The sequence below is a fragment of the Athene cunicularia genome, assembly GCF_003259725.1.
Source record: "Athene cunicularia isolate RWA chromosome 7 unlocalized genomic scaffold, athCun1 chr7_part1, whole genome shotgun sequence".
NCBI classification, from domain to species: domain Eukaryota; kingdom Metazoa; phylum Chordata; class Aves; order Strigiformes; family Strigidae; genus Athene; species Athene cunicularia.
Genome location: NW_020799107.1, coordinates 11,915,927 through 11,937,805, shown reverse-complemented (window position 1 = coordinate 11,937,805; position 21,879 = coordinate 11,915,927). Strand labels below are relative to the sequence as shown.

General features: G+C 56.5%; 18 non-coding genes across 18 annotated transcripts; 5 read left to right on the top strand and 13 right to left on the bottom strand.

The window, feature by feature from the left end:
* Positions 1–676: 676 nt before the first annotated feature.
* TRNAP-UGG lies at positions 677–748 on the top strand. The gene has a single exon. It is a non-coding gene; the product is annotated as a tRNA-Pro (tRNA).
* A 264-nt stretch (positions 749–1,012) lies between these two features.
* On the bottom strand, positions 1,013–1,084 carry TRNAA-CGC. Its single transcript has one exon. It is a non-coding gene; the product is annotated as a tRNA-Ala (tRNA).
* Positions 1,085–1,605: 521 nt separating this feature from the next.
* On the bottom strand, positions 1,606–1,677 carry TRNAA-UGC. The gene has a single exon. It is a non-coding gene; the product is annotated as a tRNA-Ala (tRNA).
* A 158-nt stretch (positions 1,678–1,835) lies between these two features.
* On the bottom strand, positions 1,836–1,907 carry TRNAP-CGG. The gene has a single exon. It is a non-coding gene; the product is annotated as a tRNA-Pro (tRNA).
* A 10,819-nt stretch (positions 1,908–12,726) lies between these two features.
* TRNAS-GCU lies at positions 12,727–12,808 on the bottom strand. The gene has a single exon. It is a non-coding gene; the product is annotated as a tRNA-Ser (tRNA).
* Positions 12,809–13,481: 673 nt separating this feature from the next.
* Positions 13,482–13,555, bottom strand: TRNAT-AGU. The gene has a single exon. It is a non-coding gene; the product is annotated as a tRNA-Thr (tRNA).
* An 829-nt stretch (positions 13,556–14,384) lies between these two features.
* TRNAA-UGC lies at positions 14,385–14,456 on the bottom strand. Its single transcript has one exon. It is a non-coding gene; the product is annotated as a tRNA-Ala (tRNA).
* A 269-nt stretch (positions 14,457–14,725) lies between these two features.
* Positions 14,726–14,797, bottom strand: TRNAP-AGG. Its single transcript has one exon. It is a non-coding gene; the product is annotated as a tRNA-Pro (tRNA).
* A 919-nt stretch (positions 14,798–15,716) lies between these two features.
* TRNAA-UGC lies at positions 15,717–15,788 on the bottom strand. The gene has a single exon. It is a non-coding gene; the product is annotated as a tRNA-Ala (tRNA).
* A 268-nt stretch (positions 15,789–16,056) lies between these two features.
* On the bottom strand, positions 16,057–16,128 carry TRNAP-UGG. Its single transcript has one exon. It is a non-coding gene; the product is annotated as a tRNA-Pro (tRNA).
* A 657-nt stretch (positions 16,129–16,785) lies between these two features.
* On the bottom strand, positions 16,786–16,857 carry TRNAP-AGG. Its single transcript has one exon. It is a non-coding gene; the product is annotated as a tRNA-Pro (tRNA).
* Positions 16,858–17,520: 663 nt separating this feature from the next.
* TRNAA-UGC lies at positions 17,521–17,592 on the top strand. Its single transcript has one exon. It is a non-coding gene; the product is annotated as a tRNA-Ala (tRNA).
* Positions 17,593–18,424: 832 nt separating this feature from the next.
* On the top strand, positions 18,425–18,496 carry TRNAP-AGG. The gene has a single exon. It is a non-coding gene; the product is annotated as a tRNA-Pro (tRNA).
* A 918-nt stretch (positions 18,497–19,414) lies between these two features.
* Positions 19,415–19,486, top strand: TRNAA-CGC. Its single transcript has one exon. It is a non-coding gene; the product is annotated as a tRNA-Ala (tRNA).
* Positions 19,487–19,979: 493 nt separating this feature from the next.
* Positions 19,980–20,061, bottom strand: TRNAS-UGA. Its single transcript has one exon. It is a non-coding gene; the product is annotated as a tRNA-Ser (tRNA).
* Positions 20,062–20,668: 607 nt separating this feature from the next.
* On the bottom strand, positions 20,669–20,740 carry TRNAP-CGG. The gene has a single exon. It is a non-coding gene; the product is annotated as a tRNA-Pro (tRNA).
* Positions 20,741–20,989: 249 nt separating this feature from the next.
* On the top strand, positions 20,990–21,061 carry TRNAA-UGC. The gene has a single exon. It is a non-coding gene; the product is annotated as a tRNA-Ala (tRNA).
* A 683-nt stretch (positions 21,062–21,744) lies between these two features.
* Positions 21,745–21,826, bottom strand: TRNAS-CGA. Its single transcript has one exon. It is a non-coding gene; the product is annotated as a tRNA-Ser (tRNA).
* Positions 21,827–21,879: the final 53 nt, after the last annotated feature.

Genomic DNA, 21,879 nt, shown 5'->3' with positions numbered 1-21,879 from the left:
GAGGTCCCGGGTTCAACTCCCGGACGAGCCCTCTTTTGGACACCCACTGCCCCTTGCAGCCCCTGTGGCCACACACGGGGTGACACCCCAGCAGGGCTGCTCTGCCCAGGGCTGTGGTGCCAACGGTCATGGCGCTTCCAGCCGGGCTTCCCTCAGCGTCTCGGCTGCCCGCCCTGGCACAGCTACTGGCAGCCCCTGACCAGTGGCCTCATCCAGAAAATCAGGCCACTGCACTACCCTGGAGACATTCCCCTCCCCGTCCTGGCCTCACTGGCACCTGTGGGCAGCGGAGGGATGCCCAGGGCCTGCAAAGCTCCAAGCTCAGCAGCTCCAGGGATGACGAAGCCACATCAGAGAGGGCCATCTGCTTTACGTGATGCCCCATGGAGGAAGAGGCTGGTGGGTGATGCTGCAAAGCACCAGCCATGTCAACCTTGGCAAGAGCCAGGGAGGTGGTTTTGGGGAGAAAAAGCCCTGGAAACGGTGGGACTTGGAGATGCTGAGCCCTAATATCCCGTGGCCACCTCCAGCTGCTGGATCCACTGATGCGGGATGGCAAGAGGGAGCCCCCTGCTCCCAGAGTGTGCCAAGAGTCACACACCCCCTCAACTGCCCCGTGAGACCCCAAAACTGCATGGAGCCCAGGGGCTGGGGGCAAAAGAGAGTGCATCGCCCTGGCTCGTTGGTCTAGGGGCATGATTCTCGCTTTGGGTGCGAGAGGTCCCGGGTTCAACTCCCGGACGAGCCCTCTTTTGGACACCCACTGCCCCTTGCAGCCCCATGAGCAGAGACAGGCTCATCCCCTCCTGGGTGGGGAAGGGGCAGCCACTGTATCTCCAGTGGGCAGCTAAGCCTGAGGGCAGAGACAGATGACTGGGAAAGAAAATAGCCACCAGGATTCCAGGGAGCAAGTGGGAGTAAACATCAGTGAGAGATAGAGATCAGCTTCAGCGATGTGCCATGCTGCAAGAAAGGGGATGTTTCCTATGGACGTTTTCAGGGCAACAAAAGCTGGAGATGCTGGGGGTTGAACCCAGGGCCTCTTACATGCGAAGCAAGCGCTCTCCCACTGAGCTACATCCCCTTTCCTGGAGATACCCATCCAAGGACTGTCCCTGACACCACAGCAACAGCATCCAAGCTTGCTAAAACCAAGGTCAGTTCAAAGAGTAGCCCTATGGCCATCCCTCAGGTTACCATTTGCAGGCTTTTGAGGGATGCCAGGGCTGACCTTCCTCCACGGGGTCTGCAGAGAGGAGCAGGGATGCAGTCCCAAAGGAGGGGTTGTCCCTAAAGGAGGGCTTGTCCAGGAGCTGAAGCCATGACCTCTTGCAGACTAAGCGTGAATCATACCCCTAGGCCAAACAAGTCCAGGTGCTGCATGCTTTTTGCACCCCAATCCTCTCTGTCCCACCCCCAAATTTTGGGGCCAGGGGTGTACCTGGGGCTGTGTTTTTCCCCAAACACACCTGCAGGCTGTGGGTGATGGGAAGCATACCCAGGCCAGACATATCTACAGGCAACCCCCAGAGCTTTTCTAGGGGTCTGGGGTGCTCTGCCAGTCCCTCAGACAGCATGAAGGGTGGATTCTGGGGAGGCAAAAGCTGGAGATGCTGGGGGTTGAGCCCAGGGCCTCTTACATGCAAAGCAAGCGCTCTCCCACTGAGCTACATCCCCCTGCGCCAGGAGGACCTCAATGCCAGTTCTTGGAAGTCCATCCTGCCCAGTCAGGTTGTGCCCAGGCAGGATGTGGGATGACCCCACTGTGCCAGGCACTGCTGCCCTAATCACAGCCCCACATGCCACCAGGGAAGGCGGGTGGGTGGCCAAAAGAAGGGCTCGTCCGGGAGTTGAACCCGGGACCTCTCGCACCCGAAGCGAGAATCATACCCCTAGACCAACGAGCCAGGGCAGAACTATCTCCCCTGCCCTTGGCCCCTGTGCTCCATCTACCCATGGCCTTGGGCAGAGGGTGATGGCTCCTGGGTGCTCCCTTCTCCCACTGCCACCCCTCAGAGACCCACTTCATGTGGTCCCAGGGCTAACAATCTCCCTCTCCCCTGCCCCACAGGTGCCAGTGTGGCTTTCGGACAAGGGACAGGAGTTGTGAGTGCCAGATTACTAGCAAATTCCCCCAGCCATCCTTTTTTCCCAGCCCCCGGGAGCTGCCAACCATGGGGGTCAGCATAGTGCTGGTGCCAGGTCTCCCATGGGTGCCATGGGGGGCAGGATTGGAAAGACAACTCTAGGGCAGGACAGACAGTCCCCGAGGGCTGCCTGTAGCTGTGCCTGGTTGGGAAGCTGAGTTGCTGCAGGAGCCCCAGCTGGTAGGGACCCCCTCCACACAGGACTGTGACAGGGGGAAACAGGGGGAACAGTTGATTTTCAGACATCCTGCTCACAGCAAGTCTGTGATGCTGATTATATCACATTGCATGCTGTGCCAGAGCAAGGGTTCCCTCCTTGGGGCACATTCAAACCCCATGAGCTGACCTCAGGGAACCGTGAGGATGGATCAGCCATAGGCAGTGCAGGCAAGCCTCACTCTTCTCCCCCTGCCCTGCAAATCACAGGCCGGGGAAGCACTGCACCCCCATGACATCCAGGTCATATAACCCTCCATGGCTGCCCAGCTCCTTCAGCCCCATGTATCCAGTGCTAACATCAGCCACCTTATGCAGCAATAACCAGATCACCCTGGTCCTCTTCAGGGAATGTGCAGACATCTAATTCTCAGCAAATGTAAATTGACAGCCTTAGAATATTTAATTGAACAATTCTTTAGTTTTAAACACGAATCCACAAGTATTTCACTCCTTGGACCTTGTAAACCATTGGGATTCAGGCTCTGCTTTCTTTGCACTCATCCCTGGCTCTCCCTGAGGTCTGCCCTCCCCAGGGGAAGAGGCTCAGAGGAGAATGAGATATAAGACAGCTGGGAGCGGTGGTGTCTGAGATGATTTCAGCTCAGGATGAAGCACGGCTCTGGCGGAGCCAACAGGGCTGTGGGCTTGCTGGGGTGCGAGTCTTGTGTGCCTTGCTCCCACGGGCAGCACCAGGAGGGCAAGACAGGGATGCCAGTGCCCTTTGATTTGCATGCTTCTTCCGCCATGACTCACACATGTGAGCGGCCTGTTATTTTCCTGCTTTATGGGATTTCCAGCCCTGGGGAAGAACCAGAACCTTTTCAGGAGCCATTGCCTGTCTGGCTCCCCAGGCTGGCACAGGGCGCTTGCATGGCAGGGAGGACACCCCGAGAAAGAGTGGCAAGCCCCTGCCCTGCAGTCAGTCCATGGGTGCATAGGGTGGGATGTCCTCTCACTGCTGCCCTCTCCTCCCTCTTATCCCGGCCATGTAACCAGTTTCTCTCCCCTTCCTAAAGCCTAAGAGCAGGCATCCTCTCTGATTTGGTGGGAAATTTTGTTGCAGGCTTTGGTGTGTGTGGAAGGAGATTTTCATTGACAAACAAGTGCCATCTGAGTCTGCCATGCCTGTGGGCTCCCAGCTCCAGGGGCTCTGTCTCTCCACCTGGCTGGCTCCAGGACACATGTCCCCAAGTGCTCTGGCCAGGAGTGCTTGCCCCAGCTAGGAGAATGATGGATGCTGCCTGTGGAAGCCATCTCAACCTCCTGGTTGCCCTCAGGTTGGTGCCCAGGTGCTGCAACCCAGCAAAGGCACAAGCAGTGGATCTGTCTCTCCATCCCATCCCACTGCTGTGAGTCACCAGGATTTTTGTCTTCTCGTCTGGATGTACAGAGAAGCCACAGATTGATGTGCTGGGATCTTGCTGACCCAACAATCATTCAGCCAATCCCTCCATCCCTATCACCAGCCCCATGCTGTCCCAGACATTCACTCCTGATGGTCCCACCCGCTTGCTACTCCAACCAGTCTTCCCTTTTCCATGACAACTCTCTATGCTTTTCCATTGTTCCATCGTTCCAAATCAAACTATGACTTCATCCTTCCTCCCCACCTCCTCCATCCCCAGGAGGGGAAAATTACCCACCACCATACAAAATGGTCACTGGCTGCTTCTGTTGGCTTCCCCAAACAGGCAAATGCAGAGAAACATGAGCAAGTCCATTTGCCACATGTGGTGGTGCAGGCTGAGGTGTCCCCATGGTTACAGACACCCCAAAGAGGAGATCAACACCCCCTTGGATGTGACCCTGCAATGAGGAGCTACCACCATCACTTTGCCAGGCCGTGTTGATTTGTGCACTGTAATTTCTGCTGGTGCAGTTGGCTTCACTAAAGCAAGGGACAGAAGAAAGAAAATGAAGGGGAATAAGGGACTCCAGAAAGCAGCGACTGCTGCCAGAGGAGGATGCTGAGAGACAGCAGGGAGAAGGTTTTCTCTAAGGACAAGAGCAGGTGAGAGAAGATGGGAGATGAGCAGAAGACATGAAACTCAACAGGTGCAGGCATGGCCAAAGGGCTATGCTCCAGGCTTTTCTGAGAAATGCTGCTGCTGTTGCTGGTTTTGAAAACCATAAGTAGGCAATGCTGGGACCAAGCACCAGGACCCAGATATTTCCCTCCATGTGCATCCTTCCAGCTGCTAAGCATTATTTTTCATCTCAGTCTTGGCATGCAGTTCTCTGTTTCTCACCAGGGCCTTTGGCTGCACTGTCTTTGGAGGAACCTGTATTTTAGGGCCTGATCAGCAGGTCTGTGGGGTCCTGCCCTGGGCAAGCACTGGCTGGGGGGATACATGGTGGAGTGAATTCAGGACAACTCTTGAACTGGGAGCCAAGACAGCACAGCTCCCAGACAGGTGTCACAGCACCCATGGGAGACAGGGTGCCAGGTCCTTTAGGACAGGGAGCCCTGCAGCACTGAGATCCTCAATTTCCCGACTCTGTCTGCACTAAGGCATCACAATTTTCAAGTCAAATCAAGGACTCCATGGATTTTAGTCTCCTTTAAGACACTGGATCTTCAGGAGGGAAAAAAAAATAAATCTGTATAACCTCACCAGTGGAGTTGTTCAGCAAACAGCCACATAAAAATGTCATTATTCTTTCCGCTGGTTCCATCCTGACTGTCCTATGCAAAGGACTGATGGAAGATAGTTGCACAAGCTCCAGATGCCTACAGCTTTCTAATCTTTATTATCTATTTATCTTTTGCTGGAAATCCAATGCTTTTCCTCATTGCAGTGTTCAGGAGAATTTTGCATCCTATCTCCACAGGCAATTTCTGGAGCTGGGATAAAAACATCTGAGCAGACCTTGGAAGAAGGATGTGAAGCCACACCTCTCTTCTGGTGCTCTGACTGCTGAGCAGTTGCCACATAAATATTCTTTAAATTAGGAGCTCCTCCGTGAAGGTCTCCTGAGCAATAAAACCAGTTGAGCTTGGTTAAAGGCTTTTGAAGACTCAAGCTCAGCATAATCCTTCATTATAAACACTCATTAGCTTTATGCAAATCGTCACACTACCAAAATGCATAAGGTATGAGAGAAGATTTAAACAATACCCATGTAGGAGTCTCATTCCTCCTTTCATCAGCTGAAAAGGTTCTGCTTGATGATACGTGGCTTTACTCAATGCCTGACATCTTTTTCCAGAAACACCTGCATCCCCTCCCTGTAAAACAATTATTCTCTGATTCTTTAATGTGTTCAACTGAAGTCTTGTGTCCCAGTCTTTGGGAAGAGCACAGTATGGAGCTCACTGTGCTGTGGCTGGGGATGGGAATGGGGTTATCCCTGTGCTCCTCTAACTGACCAGCTCACAAGCACAGGACCTGCAGGGATCTTTACTCAGCAACACAGCAAAACTCCCTGCTGTGTGCTGGTCCAGCTGCTGCTCTTGCCTGTATATCTGGAGTACACAGGTAAATTATAGTTGCTTCTTCATGTCATTGTTATTATGTTTCTATATCTGTTCTGATGGCATTACCACAGGTCTGAGTGTCCTCAGGCTTGGACTCTCTGAGAAATGTTAGGATGCCTCTCCCCATGACACCTCTGATCCATCAGTGCTCAGCTACATGTCTCAGCAAATTTGGGCTTCCAAATGTTGTGTCCAGAGGAAGCCTGGGTAACCCTGCATCGCATTTCTCATCACAGGCACCCCTCCTTCTCTGAGGGGGCCGGGGATGCTACTACAGACATGGGCTGCAGGACAAGGTGCACCTGCATGCAGGGTGAGATGGCGTTCCCTGAGCTGTCACATGGAGCTAGCAAAGGGACATGGGTATATTCAGCTCATGTTATTCACAGGACTTGCTCAAGGCAAATGTTGCAGTCATGCCTGTACATAGGCATGTCTAGGTGTGCAGGTGGCAGCACAAAACAAAATGTTTCTGCCACTTCCTTAGGAGATACAGCCATAATGTAGGCACACCACATGCCTCACTGGCACCTGGGCTATCTGGGTTTGAGTCAGTAAATAGTTATTTGTATAAGGCCCCTTTTGCCATATGCTATTGTGAAGATTAAGAATAAAAGCCTAAATGCTTGAGGCAGCCCTGTTATATCTTGGGATTTTTTTACTTTTAATTGTCACCCATAAAACATTGGATGAGTTGGGCATAGGATGACCATCCAAAGAAGCATCTCCCAAGAAGGCCACTTCTGCTTTTTTTCCTTGACCCCACATCCATCCTCCTTAGCTCACTCAAAAAAATTGCTTCAAAAGGCAGGGTAAATGCCATTTTGAAATGTCAAACCTTAGTGCTCCCAACTCCTTGAGGGAATAGGCAACAAGTCCGCTCCTGTGGGAAGTCATCCCTAAGATGGCACTTGTTATAGGGCAGCAGGAGAGGTTTCCAGGCTGAGAAAATTGCCTTCAGGCTGGTCACAGCAAACCACACACTTATGTCAGTACAGTGTGGAGCTGAGCAGCAGAAACTCCCATTTCAGATGAAAAATAAACCTCCTCCCTCCAGCAACAAGTGGCCTCCAGAGCAGGTTACCCTTCCAGACCAGAGGCACAAGGAACACCAGAAGACTCAGGCTATGATGTAGCATGACTTTAATGAGAAGGAGAAGGAGAATAAACCAGTTCAGAGTATGAAAAGTGCATTTCCAGCGCTCAATAAAGAAATGGATAAAACCCACTCCAGGACAAGCTGATCCCTACAAGGTGTTCTTCTGCCCTACTGCCCCATGACTATCATCTTCTGTCTACAGCCCCCTATAAGCATTTTTGCCCAGCCAGCAGTAAATGTTGTGTAGCACTGCAGGGTGTGACACCTACGTGGGAATATAAAGTAAGGCTTAGTGAGATAAAGATATACAGAGGCACGGTCTCAAGTGACATGCTCACATAGCTCTTTTCCTTCTGGGGGGGCTGCAGGTGCCCCCCCCAGCTGGGAAACCCACGGGCATTTCCTTAGTCCTCTTCCCCAGTCTTGGTCCTGTGCTTCGTTTGTCCTTCCCCAGGTGGCCAGGGACACCCCTACAGCCCGCTGCCCAGGCAGAGCAGTCCTGCCTTCCCCAGCCCCCGGGTACCACCAGAGGCCACCGGGACCCCGCAGCACCGGAGGTAGCTCCCAACCGCTGCTGATGCCGTGGACCCCACTGTCGTATTTTGCGGGTAGGAGCTGAGGATGGGCCCAGGAAGGGTGACCACGACGGTGGGGGGCTGGATGACGGCAGTGGAGTCCCCGCAGCGGCGGAAGCAGGGCTGGTTGCAGCTGGTGGCCAGTGGCCGGGGACCACAGGAGGACGGCAGGCACAGGTCGTAGCAGGACATCGCACGGCGAGGACGTACACCTGAAAGCCAGAGCCAGGGCATAAATGTAAGGCAGAGGCTGGTCTGTCTCTGCTGAGCCCTCGTTCAGCGGCTCCCATAATAAGAGGTGTGGGAAAACTAGCTAGAGGGTGAGTTTGGATGGTTTAGGAACGCTGAAGGAAGGCTTTCCAAATTGGCAGGAGCCAGCTTCCCCCTTCCCTCACCCCATAACCTGCTCAGGAGAAAGCGAGGAGTTTGGTTTGGACTGCACGCCTGGGGAAGCTTGAGGCACCAGACTGAGAGCACTGAGAACAGACCCACTCCTGCACACTGCCTGCCTTCAAGCTGACAGCATGCCTTCAGCAAGCAAAATGCTTACTGAGACTCATCTGGTTGTAGCAAAACCCACCTAAATCAGTATGATGTGAGCAAGCTGGACTTCACGTGAGCTGAGCTATCCCATCCCAAAATATAAAAGACTTCTGATGCCCTTCCATAAACAGGGACATACCTATCCCTGCAACCTGGGCAGGTTTTTTTTTTCCTTCAACAAGAAAAGCCATGCAGGATGCAGCCTGCGATGTGGTTACAGATCCTGCAAGCCCTGCATCCCGCAACCCTTTGCACTCCTCCTTTTGGAGCAGAAATACACCCTTCCCCAGCACCCTCCACAGGTGGGAGGGAGGCAGGTAACAAACCTTGAACTCTTGCGGAGGACTGGGCACAAGACATCGGCGAAAGCAACAGCTCAGTGAGGAGGAGATGGAGCCTGTCTCAACTTACCCAGGCAGAGGCAACGGCAGCAGCTGGGAGCAGGTGGTGGGGCCGGGTGTCACACGGGGTTTTATACTGTACCTCATGCCCCAGGGGAGCGGGTGCATACCTTCCACCTGAAACTTCCCAACAACCAACAGTTTTCTCCTGGAAAGCTCCCCCGGCTGATTAAACAGTTCCCTCTTTCATCTGTCATGTTTTGCTTCCATTTAATACTGAGTAAGATTGAAATGATTTGGGCTACAGGCATTAATTACCTTGCTTCCTAAGGCCAAAGTACAGTTTTGGTCTTATGCCACCAGGCAGGACGGTGTTTCAGCAGAATTTAGGGCAGGAACATCCCTGGTGCATTGCTCCCCACCTTCCTCTGAGCACAACCAATTCAGCTCCCCAGTGCATCTGAGGTGAGCTCAGGGACATAAGCTGAACACAAGAAAAACATGCATTTGTAGGTAAACCCTGTAACAGTGACCTCATCGATGGCAGGAAAACCAGGGGGCTGCAGGGGTGAAGGTGCTGGGGGACCACACATGGCTGGAAGAAAAATGCCAGAGGGCATTTCTCCTGCCCCAGATGTCCATGTACTACAGACAGAGACACAGAGACTTGAGCTATCCTGGCATGAGCAAATTGTTAACGCTTTTGGATCCACTTTGAGCATTTTGCCTTTTTTTTTGTTACTATTCCTCATGCCTGGGATATGAATTCTGCTTGGAAGACACATCAAATTTTAAAAGCAAAGTAATCACGGGCTCTGGAGTCCACCCCTGAAGATGACACACACCAAAACTGACTAATTCTGCACAGTGAGCTGATTTCAGAGGCCAAGAGCCTTTCCATCCTGATCTTTGGATATGCTAACAGTGGTGAGCCAGAAGTTCACAGCTATACTTTCTTGTGATGGAGTGACATCATCAAGACATTTTTAATTACAGGCTGCAGCATGACACCGGATTGCTCTGCTGAAAGCCTGTTAGCTGCTAAACAGCCGGGGAGTAGCAAAAGTCCTGACCTGCACTTAAACGTGAATCACCTGCACATTGGGGAGAGGGAGTCACTGGCGTGGTCCCAAGCAGGGGAATGAGCCATCAGGCTCTAGGGGCAAGGAAGGTTTGAAGAAGGCTTTTCATTTTATGCCAGCAGAGCCCAGATGAAGGCACAAACAACTTCTGCCCTGGAATAAACCATGACAGCACTGGGGCACATGTACTATGCATGTGTGGAGCTGGAGGTTGTCAGCATCACTGTTAAAGACACACCTTGTAGGGTTTTGGGGGTCATTTTAGTTACTAGGGTGATTTGGTCTTGCAGAGCCATGGTTGATAGCACTGAATTGTCCCTAATTACTCCTCCCTGCCCTGCCTGCCAGGGCAAATAGGCCTTTCAGTGGCACTGGAGTCAAGCCCAGCTATTTTTAACATCATTCTGGATGGGGAAAGAGGAAATCAGCTTTTTTGAGGTGCAGCAGAGGACACATGCTTCAGATAGAAGCCACCATGCAACCTGCTGGAGTAAGTCAGGAGGCACACAACCTCCTAAACAGCAATTTGGTGAGCAGGAGGAGATGAGGCTTTTTTTTAAGCTTTACTTCGCTGCATTTTGCACCACTCTTGAATGAGAAAATGATGCTACAGGTGCACCTTCGACCCACAGCCTAAGAACTGAACCTTTCTTTTGCCGGTCATGGTTTCTTTCACTTCACTAATCATCTTCCATCTCTCTTTTTTTTTTTTTTTGGTGTGTGTGCCTCTGTGCAGTCCCATGATCCCAGGGAAAACAGCCCCTCCTGGAGCACTCCTTTCCAGGCTGCCAGACACAGGCTGGGATCTTCTGATTTACAGCCTCACTGTGTGTTTTGCAACCCAGTTTAAGTGTCCCAGAAGATATCCACAGATGCAGTGATGTTTGAAATAAATGCACAGGAGTACTTAGAGAGGGCACGCTGAATGTGAGTGGATCTGTGTACTGAACAAGACCTTTGCCTGAAGAAGGGGAAAAAAAAGTTATGTGTTAGGAAGTTAAAATAATCAGATTTGTGTAATGAATGAGATTAAAACATAGGAAAATCAGAGGTGAAAGAGCTCTTCCTGGAAATGCAGTTATTTGGAAGAAAGACAAGGACTGTTTGTTCCAAGCTCCTGTTCATTCCAGGGAATGATGGCTTTCTGCTTGACACATGACTTTCTCTGAAGGAACCACAAAAATGAGAAAACTTCACCAAACCAAACATGTCAGACCCATTTTCTTAACTTCTGCAGTGGATCCAGGATGTGTGGCCACCTTCCCCCTGCAGATAAGGACATGAGAAGAAACATGGCCCAGGACCACTACTCACTGTTTCCTTTCTCATCACCAGCCCCAGCACTACTCTGAAACACCAATTTCACCACTTTACATTTTGATTTCCAACAACCCAAGGATTAGATGTCTCTGGGACCAGCTGTAGGGTAGAAGCTTCCCCCTGCCCCAGAACTTCACCTGAAAGCCAAAGGCACATTTTGGAGCAGCAACAGACCCACTGCATCCCATCTCCAAAGGATACCTGCATCCAGCATGTTCACCCAGGGCCACAGCTGACCTGCCAGCAGTGGGACTTGTGGGGACTGCTCTGAGGCGGCTGAGGGCGAGTGGGACACGCCAGTGCCAGGAGGCAGCACCCTGCCACAGACAGACCCACTGGGGCAGCTGCCCCTCCACACAGCCACGGAGCATACTTGGCTGCCTGTGTCCTTGCCAGGGCAGGCTCGGTGTACTCCAGGGCCACTGTGTGCATCACAGGGAGCTGAGCCCAGCCGGTGCCGCTGTGGAGAGCTGGGCCCTGGCTGCCGTGTGCCACCCTGGGGCTGCAGATGATCTGGTTTCATCTCACCACACGTCCCTTGTAATTGCCAGGTCCCCGGGTGGGCTGATGCTCCACAGCGCCACTGAGGCTGGCACATTCCCCCGAGGAGGCCTCGTCACTACTCACCAGGGCAGAGGGACACATATGCCAGGGTGGACAAAGCCCAGCAGGGTTGAAGGGTGTCCCAAGGGAGTCAGCTTGTCCCCTCTCCTGTCTGCCTCTGCCAGGCAAGCCCCCCAGTCCCATCCTGCTGCAGCAGCCCCCCCATGCCATATACCACCACTTGAGGAGGAGCCTGCACCCACCACCCCTTCCCATTTCACATCCAGCTGTGAGTTTCTCAGGGGCTGTAACCCCCGTGCACTGAAAGCGGCCAAGCACTGTAGTGTCTCACAGCAGCGGGACAGGATGAGACCAGTGTTTCACTGCAGCCTGATCACTGTTTCTGGCTTGGGAGAAGCTGACAGAGGGAAGCAGCTCCCAGCTGTCCCCAGGAGCACCTCCCCAAGGCATGGGAAGGAAACGTAGCCCCAGGGAAAGTCAAAAAGCCAATGCAGGGCTTGCAGGGTGTGGGCAGCCTGAGCATCCTCGCCTTGCCTCCAAGGCACGGCACTGCCTGGCCACATCCTCATCTGCGGAAAGAAGGGGTGGGAGTGGGTAAGGCACCTGCAAGGCTGGCACAACACGTTTCCCCAGCTGCGTCGAAGCACAGACACACTCTGAAGAATGCAAGGCTTCCCTCTCTGCCATACCGCTGGGATTTCAGCAGTTAAATACCCAGCAGGTGAGGTTTATTTTTTACCTCTTTCCTCTTCATCTTGCAGTAGCTTGCCCTCTTTGCTCCCCAGCAACTTTCACGGCCAGCACTGCTGCAGACACAGGAGGGAGCTTGCCAGCACGCAGCAGCTATGCCGTCCTCAGAAAAAGAAACTCTAGGATGTGGTGATGGCTCAGCAAGACACAGCTTTGTCCAGGGATGGCTTTTGGCTTCCATCAGCATGATAGGGATGCCCAGAAAGGAATAAATTGGCTGACAGAAAGCAGAAGGAAATAAAGTAGAGCACAGGCTTGGGATGTGCCCACATCACTGCCCAGCCAGCCTGTGGCTGACCTTCTCTGGCCATGGTTTGGTGATTTACCTCCTGGAGAAAGATTTAGTGAGCTGGCAGAAGGGTTCAAGAAATGGAGAGGGTCTGTACCCTACTCCTGCATGGGAACATGGGGCCTGGCACATTGCACTGAAGGGCAACCCAGCTCCCTGAGCAACGGGGAGCAGGTTCAACAAGTGGGAGCAGCAACCCAGGGGCAGACAGGTATTTGGCACAGCAGAACAAAAACAGAGGGAAGCAGAAGGAAGCTAGCCACACTGGGAGATGCATGAAAAGCTTCTCCCCTACCTGGGTGGGGGATCCCCACAGCCCCGACGAGGGTGGGATTTGAACCCACGCGTGCAAAGCACAATGGATTAGCAGTCCATCGCCTTCACCACTCGGCCACCTCGTCCCCTGTTCTGGCTGTTTTTCTGGGGATTTTTTTTCTTCTTTTTTGACCAAAGGCTGCAAATCTGTGGCTGGTTGTCTAGAGTGTCCCCTGGAGAGCCAGGCTGGGCAGGCAGAGCCCTGGTAGCCCATCTGCCTGGCCGTGGCAGCCCACTGCCCACCTCCCTGCCACAGGGCAGCTGGGCAGGGCAGCAACCAAGTGCTAGCAATTCATTTGCCCCTCACCATGGTCCCTTCTCTGCCTGTGTTCAGAGGATGGCAGAGGGCAAAGTGGCATTTATTTTTGCCGTAAAAGTGTGTGCCCCAGGACCTTGTTACTTGCTGCAGGTCTCCAGCACCCCCAACCGCACACACCTCACCCCACCCCAATGTGTGTCCAGAGGGTTTTCCTGCATTATTCAGCACCATCTGTGCAAATAAATGGGGAAGATAGTGGGGCTCCAGCAAGCATTTGATGTACCACTTTATTTCCCAAATCCCCTGGGGTCTAGAAATAGTTTGGGTCATCTCTTCATTGTGAGCTCCCAGGGGAGAGGCTGGAGCAGAGGGAAACTCCTTCCCTACAGGGAGGGGGTTCCCTGGGACAGAGGGGTGGGGGCTCCACTGTTTGGGGGTGGGGCAGAGACCCCAGCAGTGCCACCAGCTTGGGGCAGGGAAGAAAAACAACCCTCAGGCCCAGGCACCACTGGGAGTCGAACCCAGGATCTCCTGTTTACTAGACAGGTGCTTTAACCAGCTGAGCCATGGTGCCCACCTGCCTGGCAGATATGGGGTGCCCCCCCAACACACCTGACCCTCTGCCCACCTGCAGCTACACCCCCCCTCCCCTTGCCCCACACTGCTGCCCCAGGTCTGGTGTACCCCACCCCCAAAGCCTTTCTATCTGTCAGAGAGCAGCCCCAGTTCTGATCCAGTCCCCTGGCGCAGGGAGCCCAACACATCCCCTACCACCATCAGCTGGGGTTTGGCGTCCCAGCCCCTGCAGGAACTTGTTACCCCCCTCCTCTTTCCCTGGCAGAGCCCTGCCAGCTGCCCCAGCCCCTGCACTGCCCTGAGACCACTGCCTCTGCCTTGGGTCTCTCTGTCTCTGGCTGCTCAACTCCCCCCAGCATCCCAGGGGTTCCCAGGACATCACTCACCTGCCCAGCTTACCCATGAGTGCCAAAGGCCAACGCAGACAATCTCAGTGCAGCCTCTAAGGACTCAGGCACCCCTAAAGTCTCCAGTTTCTTGAGAGGTGTGTGAGACACACCGAGGGAGAGAGGGGCTGAGAGCAGCTCCCCAGCACAACAGGTGCTGGTGACACCTGTGCTCACTCAGCCACATTTGCTTCCTCCTGGCCCAGCTCAGATGGGCTCCAACACTGGGAAGGGGACTTGGGGAGTGGGACTGAGCCTGCTCAGCCACAGAGACCCGGAAGGAAGGCTGAAACACGGAGGATGCAACACAGCTCTGCAGTACCCTCCAGCCATCTCAGCTGCCAAAGGGGACCCTACACAGCAGATGACTCTAGCACAGGACCAGGTCCAGGTTCAACTCCCTGACAAGACCTCCTTTTGGGCACTCCCTGAAAAAAGACATGGAGATGCTGGGGGTTGAACCCAGGGCCTCTTACATGCAAAGCAAGCGCTCTCCCACTGAGCTACATCCCCCTGGCCATGGGCCTGGGAAAATCCCCTCAACCCCAGGCACTTCTCCACTGCCCACCCCGCTCTGTTCCCAGGGCCCTGACCCCAAAATCAGACCCTTGGGGTACACACTGTCAACACTTGGGGGTTCATCCTGCCCATGGGGAAGCATCCACAAGGTCCCACGGGGAGGCTAGACCTGGCATGGACCCCTCTGCTGGACAATGCACCCTCACCCTGTCCCAGTAAAGCCAAGGTCCAGACACCAGTGAGGAACATGGGTGTCCAAAAGAGGGCTCGTCCGGGAGTTGAACCCGGGACCTCTCGCACCCTAAGCGAGAATCATACCCCTAGACCAACGAGCCGGGGTGCGCAGCGCCGGGCACCCCCAGGCTGTGCCGGGCACTGGGGTGCTGGGGGGCGCTGCCTGCCCGGGGCCGCCGTGCCCCGGGAGCCGCTTTCTGCGGCTGGGCCCTGCCGCCAGCCCTGGGGAGCGGCGCGGGGCTGAGGGCGGCTGTGGGGACGCCCCGGAGACTTCCCCACTGCACAGGACACCGGGGGCAGCAAGGACAGCCTGGGACAGGGGGAGCCGCAGGTGCACAGGGAACCACACAATACCCCCGGCTGGGGCTGTGGTGGCTTCAAAGAAGAAGGGCCACAGGATCCCCTGGGGTTTTCCAGGTCTTGCAGAGCTAGAAGAGATGTGGAAACATTAAGGGGACTGGGGTGGGGAGGTGTGGACCATGTTGCTGAGCTGGCACATGGCTCTCCATCATGGCCCTGTGCCTTGTCCGATGTCGGGAGGGAGAGGCAGCGCCCTGGGGCTTCCTCCACCTGCGCTGTGCACGGCTTGGCCTGTGCAGAGCCCGGAGCCGTGGGAGAAGGGAGCTGGACTGGGTCCCTCCCACACACCCCATCATGTTGGTCTAAGGGTATAATTAGCACTTAGGGTGCAAGAGGTCCCGGGTCCAACTCCCAGACGAGCCCTCCTTTTGGACACCGCCCACCCACCTCCCACACAGCTGCTACCACCACCACCACCAGAACTCATCACAAGAGACACCCTGAGCATTGTAGGGAAGGGACACAAGGTGCCCCCACACCGTGCAGTGCCCTGGCAGGGGAGGGAAAGGGCCTTTGGCATTGTGTGCAGGCTGCAGGTGCCAAGAAGCATCCCCAGGAGAGCAGTGCCTGCAAGCAGAGCCCGAGATTTCCTAAGAGGTTGTTTAAGGGCCTCTGCCAGGTCCCAGCTATCAGGGAGAAGGAGTGTGGGGAGACAAAAAGTGGAGCTGCTGGGGGTTGAACCCAGGGCCTCTTACATGCAAAGCAAGTGCTCTCCCACTGAGCTACATCCCCTCTGTATGGACAGGGGTGGGGGCCTGGGAAAATCCCCTGAATCCCCCAGCACTTCCCAAGTGCCCACCTTGCTCTGTTCTGGGGCCCTGAGGCCAAAACCAGACCCTTGGGGCAGTCAGTAGCAGATCTTGGGGGTCTCTCCTGCCCAGGGTACTCAGGCAGGCAGGCCGTGGCACTGCCCCCTCTGTGCTGGACACTGCTGCCCTTCGCATGCTGCAGCTGTGCCACAGTTGCAGGCAGTGCTGGGGAAGGGGGGTGACCAAAAGGAGGGCTCGTCCGGGAGTTGAACCCGGGACCTCTCGCACCCAAAGCGAGAATCATGCCCCTAGACCAACGAGCCAGGGCGATGCACTCTCTTTTGCCCCCAGCCCCTGGGCTCCATGCAGTTTTGGGGTCTCACGGGGCAGTTGAGGGGGTGTGTGACTCTTGGCACACTCTGGGAGCAGGGGGCTCCCTCTTGCCATCCCGCATCAGTGGATCCAGCAGCTGGAGGTGGCCACGGGATATTAGGGCTCAGCATCTCCAAGTCCCACCGTTTCCAGGGCTTTTTCTCCTCAAAACCACCTCCCTGGCTCTTGCCAAGGTTGACATGGCTGGTGCTTTGCAGCATCACCCACCAGCCTCTTCCTCCATGGGGCATCACGTAAAGCAGATGGCCCTCTCTGATGTGGCTTCGTCATCCTTCCCTAGACCCCCGGAGCTGCTGAGCATGGAGCTTTGCAGGCCCTGGGCATCCCTCCGCTGCCCACAGGTGCCAGTGAGGCCAGGACGGGGAGGGGAATGTCTCCAGGGTAGTGCAGTGGCCTGATTTTCTGGATGAGGCCACTGGTCAGGGGCTGCCAGTAGCTGTGCCAGGGCGGGCAGCCGAGACGCTGAGGGAAGCCCGGCTGGAAGCGCCATGACCGTTGGCACCACAGCCCTGGGCAGAGCAGCCCTGCTGGGGTGTCACCCCGTGTGTGGCCACAGGGGCTGCAAGGGGCAGTGGGTGTCCAAAAGAGGGCTCGTCCGGGAGTTGAACCCGGGACCTCTCGCACCCTAAGCGAGAATCATACCCCTAGACCAACGAGCCGGGGTGCGCAGCGCCGGGCACCCCCAGGCTGAGCTCGGGGCCTCGGGGCCATGGGGGTCAGGATCTGCGCTGGGTCCGCCCTGCGCATCCCATCTCCTTGGTCTAGGGGCACGATTCTCACTTAGGGTGCGAGAGTCCCCGGTCTAAGGCGCAGACGAACCCTCCTTTTGGGCAGCAGCGCCAGGCAGAGGCTCTGTGGGGACAGACGTGTCCCAGATGGGGTGACGCTGCGGGGCACAGGGGGGCACGGGCGTCTTCCCCAGGTGAGCCGCGTCCCCTCTGTTGGGCTGGTGCCGGCCGTGTCGTGAGCGAGGTGCCAGCCGGGGTGCCGTGTTGAGAGGCGGAGGTCAGGCACAGGCGGTGCGGTCACCACGTGTGCGGGGAAGGGTCCGTCAGGGCAGCGGGGGATGTTGCATCGTGTGTGGTGTGGCAAGCAGCTCCGCAGCGGTTCAGGCGTGCGCGGGGGCCGGCTGCAGAAGAGCGTGTCCGTGCTGTGTCCCTGTGGCATGGTGGCAGTGCGAGGTGCGTCAGCGGCGCCATGGCCCCGGAGGGGCAGGCAGTGTCCAGAAAGCCCTGAAGGGCACGGTGGGCAGCTGAAGGCGTTGGGGGAGTGCCGGGTCTGTTGTGGGAGTGATGAGAAAGGCAGGTGAGAGGCTGTTTCGGGGGGATGTAGCTCAGCGGGAGAGCGCTTGCTTTGCATGTAAGAGGCCCTGGGTTCAACCCCCAGCATCTCCAGCTTTTGCTGTCCCAGATGCCCCTCCCTGCTGGCTGCGGGGCTGGCAGAGCCCCCGACAGCCTTTAGAAAATCTCTGAGGCTGCCTGCAGGCACAGGTGTCCTGGGAATTCTTCTTGGCACCCACAGCCTGCCTGGGCACTGAGGGGTGTGGGGGCACCTTGTGTCCCTTGCCCACGGGGCTCAGGGTGTCTCTTGGGGTGAGTTGTGGTGGATGTTGGTAGCAGCTGGGTGGGAGGAGGGGGGGGGGTGTGCTCACAAGGAGGGCTCGTCTGGGAGTTGGACCCAGGACCTCTCACACCCTAACAAGAATTATACCCCTAGACCAACATGATGGGGTATGCAGAGTGGACCCAGCCCAGATCCTGACCCCCATGGCCCCGAGTACCGCACATGCCAAGCCATGCCCAGCACAGGTGGGTGCTGCCCTCTCCTTCCCGTCTGCTCTCTGGACACCAGCTCCCCCAGCTCCCCCAGAGACAAGGCACAAGGCGATGCAAGGACTCCACTCAGCATCTCAGGGAAATGCCACTTCCCTACCTATGCCAGGGTGCAAAACCTGGAACACGTTGGAGGGGTCCTGTGTCCCTCCTGTCCTGTGCACCTGCGGCTCCCCCTGTCCCAGGCTGTCCTTGCTGCCCCCGGTGTCCTGTGCAGTGGGGAAGTCTCCGGGGCGTCCCCACAGCCGCCCTCAGCCCCGCGCCGCTCCCCAGGGCTGGCGGCAGGGCCCAGCCGCAGAAAGCGGCTCCCGGGGCACGGCGGCCCCGGGCAGGCAGCGCCCCCCAGCACCCCAGTGCCCGGCACAGCCTGGGGGTGCCCGGCGCTGCGCACCCCGGCTCGTTGGTCTAGGGGTATGATTCTCGCTTAGGGTGCGAGAGGTCCCGGGTTCAACTCCCGGACGAGCCCTCTTTTGGACACCCACCACCGTCCTCCTACCACCACCAAAATTCACCCCAAGAGACACCCTGAGCCCCCATAGACAAAGGACACACCCCTCAGTGCCCAGGCAGGGGAGGGAAATGGCCACAGGCATTTTCCTGCAGCCTGTGGGTGCTAGAAAGCATTCCCATGACACTAGTGCAAGCAGGCAGCCCCAAAGACTTTCTAGTGGCTTTGAGGGGCTCTGCCAGCACTGCAGCTGACAGGGAGGAGGGGGGCTGGAGAGGCAAAAGCTGGAGATGCTGGGGGTTGAGCCCAGGGCCTCTTAGATGCAAAGCAAGTTCTCTCTCACTGAGGTACATCCCCTCTGTATGCACAGGGCTGGGGTCTGAGCAATTCCCCTCACTGCTGCGTCACTGCCCCTTCCTCACCCTGCACTGCCCCCAGGGCCCTGACACCAAAACCAGACCATCCATCGTCCCAATTGTTGCTTCGAAGGGGCTCCATCCTGTCCGTGGGGACATGCCCCCTCCAAACACTCTGCCCACTGCATCAGGCACCAGTGCCCTCACACCACCCCAGCCCTTGTCCCACCATGGGCTGGGGCCACTCATGGCAGCCAAGGAAAGCGTGTGCCCAAAAGTGGGGTTTGTCTGGGAGTTGCATTTGGGACGTCTCGCACCCAAAGCAAGAATCATACCCCTAGACCAACAAAACCCTGTGTACTACAGAGGGGTAGGACCCCCTGCTTGAGCTTCAGTACACAGGGAACTGGTTGGTGTGGGATGGGACCTGTGCAAGCTGGTTTTGGCCCCAGTGGACATTCATAGCTCTGCCCTGGCTGCAGGGCTGGAACCCGGACATGGCCACTGACTCTAAAAGTCTCAGGACCAAGAGGACCAGGATGCTCAACAGGAACCTCAGGTGCCAGTAGCTATGAGGCAAGGGGATGTAGCTCAGTGGGAGAGCGCTTGCTTCGCATGTAAGAGGCCCTGGGTTCAATCCCCAGCATCTCCATTTTTTTTTTTTTATTTTTGCCTCCCTGATACCCACCACCTCCACAGGGCAGTGGTGATAAACTCCAGTTGTACTTCTGGAAGGCATCCCCAAATCAGGGGAGGATTCCCCATGTGCCAGGCACAGCTGCTCATAGGGGATGTGGTAGCAGCAGTGCCACACTCTGCCATCCTCCACTGCCCTGACAGCCCCTTCTCCACCCGGGAGAGTATGAGCCCGGCTATGGTTTGGCAGTAGTGGGACCACCCCAGCAGAGGAGATGTGGCTGAGGGAGCTGCCTGTCCCCCCTGTGCTGGGCAGGTCACCTTTCCATGCTCCATCCACACATGCCCAAAAGACAGGCTCCTCTGGGAGCTCAGACCCAGGGTCCGGCAGGCCCAGCACAGTAGAAGGGCAGGGGCAGGAAGCTGCCTTCACTCTCCAGCTGTGGGGTTCCTGTGGTCGGGGGCTGCGCTGTGGCCCCACACCCCATCCCCCCGTGGGTAAAATCTGTCGCTGTGAGCAGGATTCGAACCTGCGCAGGGAAACCCTATTGGATTTCAAGTCCAACGCCTTCACCCCTCGGCCATCACAGCCCGTGGTATCTCCTCCGTGGGACCACTGACCACCTGGCTTTGCCCTGCAGTCTGCCTCTGGGGAGAGACTGTCCCCCGCCTGGGGCGGGCACATCTGCACAGTCCCTCTACTCCTTGGTAGCCCCAGTACCCACAATTGCCAGGGTTGGCAAAGGGGAACATCTAGGGGTATTCACAAATAGCTGGGAACAAATCCAGTCACAGCCGAGAGCCTCACCACAGGCACCAAAGGGAAGCATCCTCCAGTATATGCCCAGGGAGAAAACAACTTTTGGGGTTGGGGGGGAAAGGACATGGAAGAAACCCACGTCTCTTACATGCAAAGCAAGCATTCTCCTACTGAATTATATCTCCTCTGCATGGGCAGGGGTGGAGGCCCGCACAACTTCCCTCACCCCCCACCACGGCCCCACTGCCCCCTGCTCACCCTGCTCTGCCCCCAGGGTGCTGACTCAAAAAACAGACCCTCAGGGTGCGCAGTCAACTCTTGGGGGTCCCACCCAGGACATGGCACCGACCCCTCTCTGGTGGGCACTACTGCCCTCATCATACCCTGGTTCTGCCATGGTCCCACATACCAGCCAAGGCAGGTGGGTGGCCAAAAGGAGGGCTCGTCCGGGAGTTGAACCCGGGACCTCTCGCACCCGAAGCGAGAATCATACCCCTAGACCAACGAGCCAGGATGCTGCACCTCCCTGCACCCCCAGATCCATGTCCCACAATTTTGGGTGTTGGTAAGGGTGGCTGATGCTGCCTTTTGCCCCTGGCACAGCCTGGAGCAGGGAACTCCATCTTACTGCGCCCAGGATGTTGGGGCAGTGTTTGGAGGTGGCCACGGTACATAAGTGCCCTAGCCCCAGTGGCCATGGAGGCAACTGGACCACAGGCATCAGTGGGGACCCCTGGGTGCAGACCTGCCCAAGGGCAGGGGGATGTAGCTCAGCGGGAGAGCGCTTGCTTTGCATGTAAGAGGCCCTGGGTTCAACCCCCAGCATCTCCATGTCTTTTGCCTTCCCAGACCCCCCTCCCTGCCAGCTGCAGGACTGGCAGAGCCCCCCGGACCCCCCAGGAATGTCCTGGGGCTGCCTCCAGGCACATCTGGCCCAGGGCTGTGGGGGACAGGGGTGGATGTCCGCACCCAATGCCAGGACCCCAAAGAGAGGGAACTGCCCTGCTCGCCATGCCCAACCCAAAGCTGTGGTGATTGTGGGGGAACAAGAAGACAAAAGCCAACAGCTGACCCCAGGTGAACTCTGTGCTTCCCAGACAAAACCTAGGCAAAGTTTGCCCAAAGGGAGACCTCCCCTGGGAGTTGGACCCAGATTCTATTTTACTTGAAGGTGGAACCGTACCCCAAACCTGCACTGGGTCCAGCCCTCCCCATTTGCCTCACAGTCCTGGGCTCAGTGTGGGTCCCACTGGTAAAAGCATCTGCAGACAAGCCCATAACTGACGCCCCATGACTGTGGGTCCCCAGCCTATATGGTGGTCCCTCCACAAAGGGGAAGATTTTACCTGGCCCCAGGGCAAGTGGCCATGGCTCTCTGCCATACCTTGCCTCACTCTCCGGGGAGCAGCAGGGAAGAGGTGGGGTGGGGTGCAGGGCTGGCACGGCTGTAGACCCCAGCTGCCTCCCACTCCTGCTCCCCCAGACGGCTCCTATAAGCAGCAGGTAAAATCTGTCGCTGTGAGCAGGATTCGAACCTGCGCAGGGAAACCCTATTGGATTTCGAGTCCAACGCCTTCACCCCTCGGCCATCACAGCCCCAGCCGGGCGCTCCCCAGGGGGACACCTGCCCCCCCCGCCGCGCCGCGGCC